The sequence below is a fragment of the Belonocnema kinseyi genome, chromosome 9 (genome assembly GCF_010883055.1).
Source record: "Belonocnema kinseyi isolate 2016_QV_RU_SX_M_011 chromosome 9, B_treatae_v1, whole genome shotgun sequence".
Classification (NCBI taxonomy): domain Eukaryota; kingdom Metazoa; phylum Arthropoda; class Insecta; order Hymenoptera; family Cynipidae; genus Belonocnema; species Belonocnema kinseyi.
In genome coordinates this window covers 73,090,096-73,101,630 of record NC_046665.1, presented here as the reverse complement: position 1 = coordinate 73,101,630, position 11,535 = coordinate 73,090,096, and the positions used below count along the sequence as shown (strand labels likewise).

Below are 11,535 nucleotides of genomic sequence, written 5' to 3'. Positions count from 1 at the left end.
TCGGTCTCATTTTAGAAACTTAAAAGAGTATCATATAATCGCACAAATTTCAAGAATAGTAGCATCAAAATAGAAGTATCCAATATTTTAAATATTAAATCGAGAGTTTAATTATTTTTGAAATCAGGTAAACAATATAGATCGTCCAAAAAATCGCACGAAAAACTTTTGAACTTTTGAAAATACCCTACAGCTATAAAATCTGTTATACTCGTAACTAAAACCCCTGAAATTTGTTAAATCCTTTAAAAACTTTCCTGGAAAAAATCTTTTCAAATTCCTTGAAACTTTTCAAATCGCCTGAAATTTTTAAAATCGCTTGAAATCTATAGAAATCTCTTGAAATCTTATACTTTCTTTCGAAATCTTATTAATTTCTTAAACATGGTGAAATCCCTGAAATCCGTTAAAATCCATTGAAATTCTTAGTAGACCCTCCAAATTAAATTTACTCCTTCAATTTCTCTAGAGATCAGCTGGAATTCCTTGAATTTTTTTTGAAATCTTACGAATCCCTAAAATAATCTCGACAAAATTGTAAAATTTGTTAATATTTTATAAATAACGTGAAAAGGGCTTAAAATCTTCGACATTCTTTAAATCTTGTGAAATGTTATGAAATCGTTTGAAATGTCTTAGAAATTTTGTAATTTCTCCAAACTTTCTATATTTTTATGAAATTCCTTGAAATATGATGAAATTCTTCGATTTCTTTTAATTACACTATATTCTTTACAATCCTTCAAAATCAAAAAATCCCTTAAACTATAAATTCTTTCAAATCCCCTAATAAGTAAAAGGCCCTTGAAATCCTTTGGTACCCTTTTAAAATCACCCGATTTTTTTTAATCTCTTGAAATTCTTGGAATCTTGTAACATATATCAGCAGAGCTTTGAAATTTCTTGAATTTTTTTATATGTGCATCGTTATGAATTAATTCAATACTTACAAAATTGTTGACATGTTATGAAATTAATCTTAAGGATCCTATTTCTCTTCCTTTATACAGAAAAAAGTTGCTCTTTGGCTTAAATTGTTTTTATAAGTTCGATGCAAAAATTTAATAAATAATATCTAAATCTCATTCATCCTGAGCACTCTGCTTTGAATTTACATCAACACAATGAAGCATTCATCTCAAAATTAACATTGTGTATAGTACAAGTTAAATATAGGTATTATTTATTTAATTTCTGCACGACTGTGTTCACATAATTTATACAATTCATTTAAGGTCCAAGTTCAACTTTCTAATGAATAAAGTGATAGAAATAGTATCCTTATGTGTGATTTTTATTTTAAATTTTAAACTTGATTCTGGTGAAGATATCATGGGTTAAAGTTAAGTAATGACGATTAGAGACGAAAAATTTACGTTTTTTACCCACCGCACGACCTATTCTTGAAACTAAATTTTTTGCTTACATGAGTCCTACATTACGTGAAGTGCAATAAAATAAGCTTTCTTTTAATCCACGTTCCGTTTTCGTGCGATTTTCTTTTTCACTGAGTAATTGCGAGTAGAGCTTCCCTAAATTAAACTCATAGTATTGTAATTCTTTTCAAAATATTAGCAAAATAGTTGCATCATTAAAATAAACTGTTAATGCTAGCGTGAGTCCGAGGCCTGATGTTCTGAAACCATGTGTCAATTTTTGTAAATCAAGTGCGCCACATTTGCCACTGCGTCGCATTCGCCGCTTCATCCCTACTTCTAAAATGCATTTGACTTCGGTAGAGTCCCCGTGCCCTCTTCGCTCTTATAAGGGTGCTGAAGATGCAATAACAATACTCGCCGTGCCGCCCAGGTCCGGCTGCCGTAATGCGTCGCCCCCCCCCCACCTTCCAAAGTGAGCCGCAAGAGGCACCGACACCACCCCCCTCCACTTCGTGTCGGCGATCAACCTTTCCCCCACCAAGTCAGCGTGAGCCAACTTGCACTTCGCTGGTGTGCCACTGCTACCAGCAGCAGCAGGCACTCTAGTGAGTTACGGTCTGTATTCTGATGCGCATCGATGTGCTGTCCGTCACTTTGCAAACGTCACGCACATTGGAACCCGCGAGTTCTCAACTCTTCTTCTCTCATCCGCTACAGTCCACACCCATTATCAACTTCTTTCCATCCTCCAATGCGAATTACGACTTTCTTCAATCACTCGATTCTGGTAGCAACTTTTTGTGATCCTTGCATTACAGCTGCTCTTCAACTTGGACTGCAACTGATATGCAAGTAGTATCATAGCTAACTTGAACTGGGAATGGAACTTAACCTCAATCGAGGAAAAACATTGTGATGAAGAGGTTACATAGACACGCTGTACCATGCACACCATGCAGAACTGCGAATCGCAGGTGGGGAAGGTGAGACACACGGGAGGATAAGAGAAGTTCCGTTTTTCGTGGCTCGTTTGTGCTGTGCAGGTTCTTTTTTCACGTTTCTGAGTGCGGACGATCGTGTTTCTTGTGGTGCGAGTCGACAAGATGCCGCTGTGAAAGTGATACCGGTCGAAAGGAAGAGCTACAAAAAACCGTTTCCACAATTGCGTGGAAGTTGGTACACTGGTCACCGCTAATACACATGTGTTGTAATAGATGTCAACACGAGCGGGAGAGAAGGAATTGAGGAAGGTGGCGATGGAGGGGTCACGTTTCCGGAGGTGGTGATTTCCTGGTCGTGCGCACGTGTTGGTGCGTTGGTGCGTTCAAGTTTCGCGCTCTTGAATGCGGATATGCGCAGCGAGATTTGAAATTGCCGCGTGTGCCGCGGCAAGTGTTTCTGGTTGTTGATCGATAATCGATACGAAAATCGATAACGATAACTGTTTTTTATTTTCGACTGGACGAGTGCACTGTTGTTGGTCTGGAGAACTTGTGGTGAACTGGATTGGATAGTGGAGAACGTGTTCGTGTCTTCTTGGACGCACATGATAATCGACGTGGAGTGAAGCACTCTGCTGTCAAGTTCTCCGCACACGATCTGCGAGAACGTGGGAATCTTAATTGGATTCGACGAGGAAGGAACGGGTTTTTCTGGACGTCTGGGCAAGGTAAACTGCACTCGAGATAAAAACGTTTAATAAGAAGCAGACTTTGTTGCAAAGTAAGAATGCACTCGGTCTGAAAAACATGGGATACATATTAATGTTCCGTTCTGTTATTTCCTTGGAAAGTATACCAAGCTGAACACCTCCAAGGCGAGGAGATTGAACAAGTAATCATCAAGTTTATTTCTTCATATTGGTTGTTTGTTTTACTTTTTTTTTTCTTTTCTAGATTAATATATCATAATGTTCCTCTTATCAATGGTATTAGACTGATTAAAATTAAATAATAATTATGAAAACTGACCAAATTTTCAATACTTTAAGATTTAATTCTGAAACGGTGTTGTTCCCTGAACGCTTGCCGGTATCCTGGGACATACGTTGACCAACCTTCTTTCACATTGCGGCAACAAAATTGGTTTATTTAAACATGAAATTGAAAAGTATAATTCTTTGATCCAATCTTTGATCACTTATACAAAAGAGACACGACTGATAATATTTCCTTGAAGCTATTGTTTTTTCTAATTACTAGAATCTAATCCTGTATTTTCCTCAAAAATAATGGTTAGAAGTTCTATTCAAAACTGCACTGTACTCTGAAGAAAAGTATGCGAATTCGAATTATTTAGTAAAATGATTATGTAAAACATAGCTAATTCAAATCATTTTTGTTTTTCAATTATATGCACATAATTCTCGATTAAACTCTCGCTTCAAATAAAACGACTTTTAATTTCTGTCGGGCTTTCACAAACATTTACATGCAGCACTTGCAAAAATTTCGTCTTGGTTTAAAGAAATCGTTTCTTTCACATATTTTTTTTTATTTAGCCAAAATAACTTGAAAATGAAGAGAATAATTTGTAATTAAGGCTGCATCGTGTATTCCCAAAGAGTATCTTTACTATTCATCCCGAATTTAGGAACAAAGAGACACTTGGTTAAATTGAAGAAAAAATGTAATTAAAAAAAAAACCTATTTCTTTGAATCAAAACAAATATCTTCGACTGAAAGCTAAAATGGATAGTATCCTAGATTTTTCCGTAACGTTATCCCTGAACGGGCTGGCAAAGGGGTCTTACGGAAAATTTCGTAACGGTCGACAGTTGGGAATTATTTTCTTTGCCTCAAGGAAATTTTCTTTCAACCCAAGAAATTTTTTTTCTGAGTCAAACTGTGAAGAGGGAAAAAGATTGGTAGAAAATGAAAGCTAAGGTTAAATGTGAGAAAAGTAGTTATTTTCCATCAGTAAATTTTCTTGGAAAAGAAAAATTGTTTGGAAAATACCTGTAAAAAAATTTAATTAAATCCAGCATTAAAAATTGTTACTGACATAAAAAAGTTTATCCTAATTTCGTACCAGGATTCTTTTTTGATGTTATGAGTGGCTTTAGGTTTCAGTACTATGAACGCTTGATTTTTTTAATTTAACACAGTAAAATCATTTATAATTCTTAAAGTTACTTCTTTAGAATAATATTTTCCAAGAAATTTCGGGTTTTCAGTAAAATTCCACCGAAATTCTGAATTCTTTGTTTATATGAAATGAAAAAAATATATATTAATTAAATTATATTGTTTCAATTGATCAGCGTATATTCTCAAAAGGCACGCAATTTATGAAGCAATAAAAATCAAATCACGGTTATTGCTAATGAAGTCAAGATTTAAAAAATCAGATATATAACTATTATTAAACAATTTTTTCATTTTGCTTGTTTTTCTGACATCTAGGAACCCCGCATTAGTTAAAAAGATCCCAGTAAATCAGTTTATTGTTCATTTACTTTCGAGTTACAATGTTCTATTTCTAATAACATGAATGAGAATGCTTTTTATGTATGTAAAAATAATTTTGCATACATATTTATATGTAAACTATATATTATTTCTTGTGTTTATTCGTTAACTCTACACATAATTCCGACAGATCCAGGTGAGGTTATAGACTCGATTCTATATATCAAGCCTGTAATTAATAATAGAGCGTATGTTTGCTTTACGATGTAAATTTTACATCTACCCCGTCTTGTCTTCAAACAGAAAATTTATTATGTACCTTGAATTTCGAACGTTTACTTGAACGAAATCTACGTCCCTCAACTTCAATTAGTCTGGAAATATCATAATTATCCATTTTCTCCTCCACTGCGACAGACTACATTATTTTATTTGTGTCTAAAGTAATATTTTTAGAAAGTTGAAAAAAGTGTCTATAAAAACTTGAATAAAATATTCTGGCTCGATTTTTATATACATTATTATTTTATCATTATAACCACTAAGCCCTATTTCTTTCGGGGTAAGGGATAGTACCAAATCTTGAATAAAATACTGTGGATCAAGATTTGAGCTTAATACCATTTTTCAATTAATTTAAAAACAATTTAGCATTCAAATTGGTCCATTTTTTATACATCTAAGATTTTTTCGGATATCCAAATAATTTACCGAAAAAAATCGTGTTGTTTGTGCAGCGTTTAATCGGGTTAAGCATAAGCAATATAGGCAGATTATTTGGAATTCTTAACCAAAAATTTAATAGTTGATGGTTAAACAAATAATTTAATTTGAAATCAAAAACATTTGAATTGAACCAAAAGGGGCGAATTTCCAACCAAAGGTTGATTCCTCAATAAAACAGATGAGATTTTTATTATACAGTTAAATTTTCAAGCAGTCAGTTGCATTTTCTACCAGACAGCTGAATTTGTAACCAGATAGTTAAATTTTCAACAAATAACATCAATTTTCAACACATAATAATAATTTTTTACCAAAGAAATTAATTCTATACAAAAAATATATATTTTGTACCAATTAATGGCATTTCAATGCAGAATATTCATTTTTTACCAAAAAAAGACTAATTTTTAAGTCAATACATAAATTTGTAATCAAATAGTTGCATTTTCGAACAAAAAGATTAATTTTATACCAAAAGAATACGAATTTTCAACCATTAACAAAAAAATCAGCTAAGTAGTTTTAATTATTATGGATGCGATATTGGATCAAATTTTATTTGATTAATTTTTAGTCTGTATATTTTCCTTTATAAAAATTTAGAAGTAAAATCCTGAATATATAAACCAAAAACGATCATTTTTAACCAAAAATGAAGTAGTTAAATTTCCTATGAAGATAATTAATTTTGAAGAAAACGAAAGAAGTTTTTACAAAGCAGTTAATTTTGTACCAAATAGTTGAGTTTTCCAGCAAATGTTTGAATTTGCAAGCATAACAGACGAATTTTTTACTAGAAAGTAACTTTTCAACTCGAGAATATAAATCTTCCACAAAAAAGGTGTTTTTCAAACAATCAGTTTAATTTTGAACAAAATAGTATATTATAGTATATTATAGTATATTATAGTATATTATAGTATATAATAGTTTATTTTTCAGCCTAAAAAGATGAATTTTGAATAAAATATGTAATAATAGTTCATATTTCTACAAAATTATTTTAATTTAAAGTAAAGAACCGTTGAATTTAAACAGCAAAATACATAAATGCTCAACTAAAAGAGATTTACTTTAAATTAAAGAGTTGCATGTTTAATCAAACAGTTGCATTTTCAACTAAAAAAATGTATTTTACATCAATAAGAAAATTAATATCTAAATATTTAACGAAAAAGTAATTTTTTCCACCAAATTGTTAAGCCTTCGAGTCAGAAATACAAATTTTCTACCGAATAGTTGATTCTTCAACCTGAACAGCTTGATTTTGGACTAAAAAGGTGAATTTTCTATAGAAAGAGATTAATTTTCAAACTAAAAACAGGAGCAAACAGCCGAAAAACTTACCGTCAATATATTACTGTAATTCTGGTCAAAATCCATATAATCAACTTAATAAAAGGAGGAATTTTTAAAAAAAGTTAAATCATTATCAAATGAGAACATTTATTCATCAAGAAAAAATCCCAAATTTTAATTTTACTGAGTTCTATTAATTCAGTTCGCTTTTTTAAGAAGAAATAATAATTAGAGATCATTTATACACACACACACACACACATATATATATAGAGGGAGAGGGGGGGAGAGAGAATCTATATATACTTAAATCGTTTAAAATAAAAATTACAGTTTATTTTTTTAATTTTTTGAATATCAGGTTAGAAAACTGAAAATGTTGCTTGAAAATGAAGCTCATTTTTTACTGTACACGTTTTGATTTCGGACTACAAACTTTTTAATTCAGAGTTCACATATGTTTAATATTTAAAAAATTATATGATAGTATTACAAAAAAATGGGTGACACTGATGGAGGAGTATGCTCGAAAGAAACTAAACAAACTAACTGTTTATTTAATACTATCGGATATTGAACATTTTAGTACGAAATAAACAAATTATAATTTAAATAAAACTTTTAAAGCTAGGTTTTAATGGGATAGAGGTTTTTTGTGAAGCAAAGTCAATAATGATATTTTTTTAGTCCTAAGAATGTTAAAACCATGTTTAACTAATTTTTTTTAACAAATAATACATTTTTCAGGTTCTCTCATTGCTCATTTATACTATTTTTTATCTTTCAATTGCGTCCGAGTCCTGCCATTACAAAAAAATTTTGCAAAGTTCAGTTGCACAGTATATTAAAGATCTGAACATTATATTTCTTAACCTAAGAAAAATATACTTACTGCATTTATACCAGTGAGTACAGAAAGAGACGTAGAAACTATAAGGTTCATGCTATTGATCGACTGTCATCGGAAGAACATAATGTGGCGAATAGAGTCTTACGCGTGGTGGATAAAACTTATTTATAGCTAAATTGCGCGACAGAGAAGATCAATATTCTCGTTTCGTTGCCATAAACTGCCATTGACTTTGAGAATTAAATGATATAATTCGTACTGTGTGCAAAAAAATGATGTAAAATGGTTATATTACATCTTGAATACATCTTTTGCAAAGAGCCAACAGTCATTTCCAGAATTTTTCAATTTCGATTTTTAGTCGAGACAATTAATATTTAATTTATTGTTTACTATTCACTGATAAATAGATAATATTAGACCCTGACAATGAGTGATTTTATTACAATTTTAATTGATTTTTAGTTTGAAATTTATCTGAATAAATCAATGATAGTATTTTTTATTGTTATTACTTTTCTATCATGTAGATTTTAGCCCAGAAACCCCAGTTTTATGAAGGAAACATTATTGATAAATAATTTTAATTGCTATTTATAAATTATTGATAATGATTTAAGCAACAACTGAAGTTTGAGAGTTAGGAACATTAAAATTAATGAAATTTTCACTTAACGTGTGTTTATATAATATAATAATATATTTTGATTTTTAAGTAAATATATAAGTGCAACGGATGCCTCTGCACTGTAATTATCTAACGGTCAAGCGCATTTGACTTTCTAAGAGACGACACGCAGTTGCGAGATAATTGATCATAATTGATGACACTTGATACATTTAAAAAGGATTCACTGAAATTGAGATCTTTCATCGCGATACTTGCTTAAATTATTGGTCTTATCATAAAACATTACAACAAATGAATCTTTAATTTTTACTACAAGCTTAACTGTTTCATTCCATTCATTATTCATTTTCTGTAATACTAAGATACTTAGAAAACGATTTCGTTAATAAAATGTAGAAGAGAAAAAATATTGTTATTTTTTTTTTACTAAACCCATCGCGAAAGAAACAAAAAGAGTTCCAGTAACAATTAAGGAATTAAATGACAGATTGTAACCTTGCTCAAGACCAACATTTCCCAATTTTTTCGGATTCTTTTTTTTTTTTGTTGAGTTCTGAATATTACACGCGATACTCACACGTGAGATGACTGACAGCATGTAATTTGGCCTCGGATAAAATCGATACTCAATCAATGTATGGCATTTTTCTATAATTATTAAATTTTTTCCAGTTTTTAATAATTATTTTTATTTTTTAATATTTTTCGTTAAATATTTCAAAAAGTATAATTACGTTTTACCATATATATATATATTTTATGAAATAATTTCAAAATGTTCTGTACTTCTTTCTTTCAGTTTCAATTGTATATTTTAATATTAACAATTACGAAATAAATTATTGTTTTATTCAAGAGAATTGTTCTAAATGAGGTACTAGAATCTAATTCAATGAAAGCATTAAAGTATTGTAGAACTCTGCGATGAATACCCTGAGGTGTATCAAACGGAATTGCGGTTTGAGTGACAATTCGGATGAATTCGTGTGAAACTTTCGAAAAGTTTACATATCAATGTTTGGATCGACACCGAGTTTCAACTTTATTTTAGAGGGTCATCCCTAAATTACATAACACATTTTTTGGCCATATACAACCCCACCCCTCCGCTGATACGTAATTTTTTCAAATATTTTCAGCTAAAACATATTCCAAATTGCATCATTTTTTATTATACTGATTATTAATAAATGGGTTTCAATTAAAAATTCACAATTTTATGCTTTTAAAATATAAATATTTAAAATTAAATCATTTTTAATTCCATATATTTCAAATTCAAGAATTTCCAAGTACATTCTTTATAGGCACATAAGCTTTAAAAGAACAAATTGTGCAACAAAATTGCAAAAGAAGGCTCAAAAATAATTATGTTCCTTAAAAAATTGTTGAAAAAATAAATTCTCAGCAAAATCAATTTGCGAAAAATAATTGCACAACAAGAGTTCAAACAACACTGTACTCTTTTTGTGTAATCATTTTTCACAAATTGATTTTTTTACTGTTTGATCTAAAAAAATTTTTTTAAGGAACATCATTCTTTTTAAGCATCTTATGCAATTTTGTTGCATAATTTGTTTTTTTAGCGTTTATGTTGCTTTCAAAAGTGTACTTTCAAATATTAAACACAGGCATTAAGGATTAAGACATTGCTTTAGTCAGAACGTGTGTCGTTCTCTAGCGTTCGTTTTTTTCTCTTTTTCAAAAACTAAATTCTGGGTCACCCAACAAATAATTTTGAATTGTGACTTTCGACTTCTGATCTTCAAAATCATGCAAATTTAAACCTTTTTATTAATTCTTAAAAATTGAACAATTCTCAATTGCAAATCTGAAAAATTGAAGAATTTTTTATTATAAATCTTCAAAATTGAGCTTCAGATTCCTAAAAACGTTCAAAATTATTGCATTGTTGCATACTATAAACATTCCAAATGAATGTATTTTCAATTGTAAAATTTAAACAAGAAAGAACTTTAATTTGTGAATCGTTGAAACTGAAAAATTTGGAGTAGTAAATCTTGAGTCGAACTATTCTACAAATAAATGTTTAAAGTTATAATACATTTAAAATACAAATCATGCAAATTAAATAGTTTTCAATTCTATATTTTCAAAATACAAGAATTTTTAATTGTAACTATTTAAATTGTTAAAATTTCTTTTTTTTTATATGACACATAAATTTAAAATTAAAACTGGTGCAACTTTTAAGTTTTACAATTAAAAATTCTGTAATTTTGATGATTTACATTTAAAATATTTTCAATTTGGAAGATTTAGAAAAATCATCAAAATTGAATTATTCAAATAAACAGGAAAATTCAAAATTACTTCTTTGTCCATTTTACAAATCAGGAATTGAACCATCTTCAATTATGAATCTTTAAGGCAGGTATATTTAAAAAATTTCCTTAAGATTTTATGATTTTAAACTATAAACATTCCAAATCAAACAAATTGATGAATTTTCAATTGTAAAATAATTTCAATAAATAAAAATACAAATCCAATTATACAAATATTGAAGTCGTTATAACTTTATTACAATATCTTATTGTAATCATTACTGAATTTGACATTATACATTAGTTTTGGATACGTTGCATTTATTCAGTGATTCCACTTACGTCATTCACGTCATTTCTACAATATTAAAAAGAAAATTTAATCTCTTAGACAAATCTTTCAAAACAAAATCGTTTTAAAAATGGTGGCGTAGAACAAGAGAACGCTTTGTGCTAAACGTTTATTGCCTCATAAAAAATTAAGGATGAGGGCCATTGAAATGTTTATTTTTAGAAATGAGATTTACGTATTTTGAATTTGGTTCAAAAAAGCAACTTTACCTCAGGTTTTAAAAACTTCAGGATAAACGTTCTGGGAATGGTTTCATTCTCCGTAGAACTAAATTATTAAAATGAAAAATGGTATATTATTACATAACTATAAGGTTTATTTGCAATGAAAACTTAACCTCTTCTGTTAACATTCTCCCGGTAAATTTTAATTAAAGCCTAGTTTTATTTTTCAATAATTAATTGGAGGTTTCCAGAATCATGGTTTTTGTATTCATCTTGCAACTGTTTACGCTGAAATAAATAGGTTTCTGAAAATGAGGGATATTTTTAGTTTGTAGGTACTATTACTGAAACGGATAATGTACATACATACTATTTTTACGCTATACTTATAGTTACACTCTATAGTATATAGGCCTAATACCATCCGACGGCTCGC

General features: G+C 29.7%; 1 protein-coding gene across 3 annotated transcripts in view; it reads left to right on the top strand.

The window, feature by feature from the left end:
- LOC117180843 overlaps nt 1-11,535 on the top strand; it is a 291,065-nt gene that overhangs the window by 98,321 nt on the left and 181,209 nt on the right. The window contains exon 1 of one of the 3 annotated variants that reach the window (XM_033373371.1): nt 1,991-3,048. The exons of the other annotated variants lie outside the window; for them this stretch is intronic. The gene's annotated coding sequence lies outside the window, so the exon portion shown is untranslated. Of the gene's footprint in view, nt 1-1,990; nt 3,049-11,535 lie in introns of those variants that run through there. 3 annotated transcript variants of the gene reach the window in all.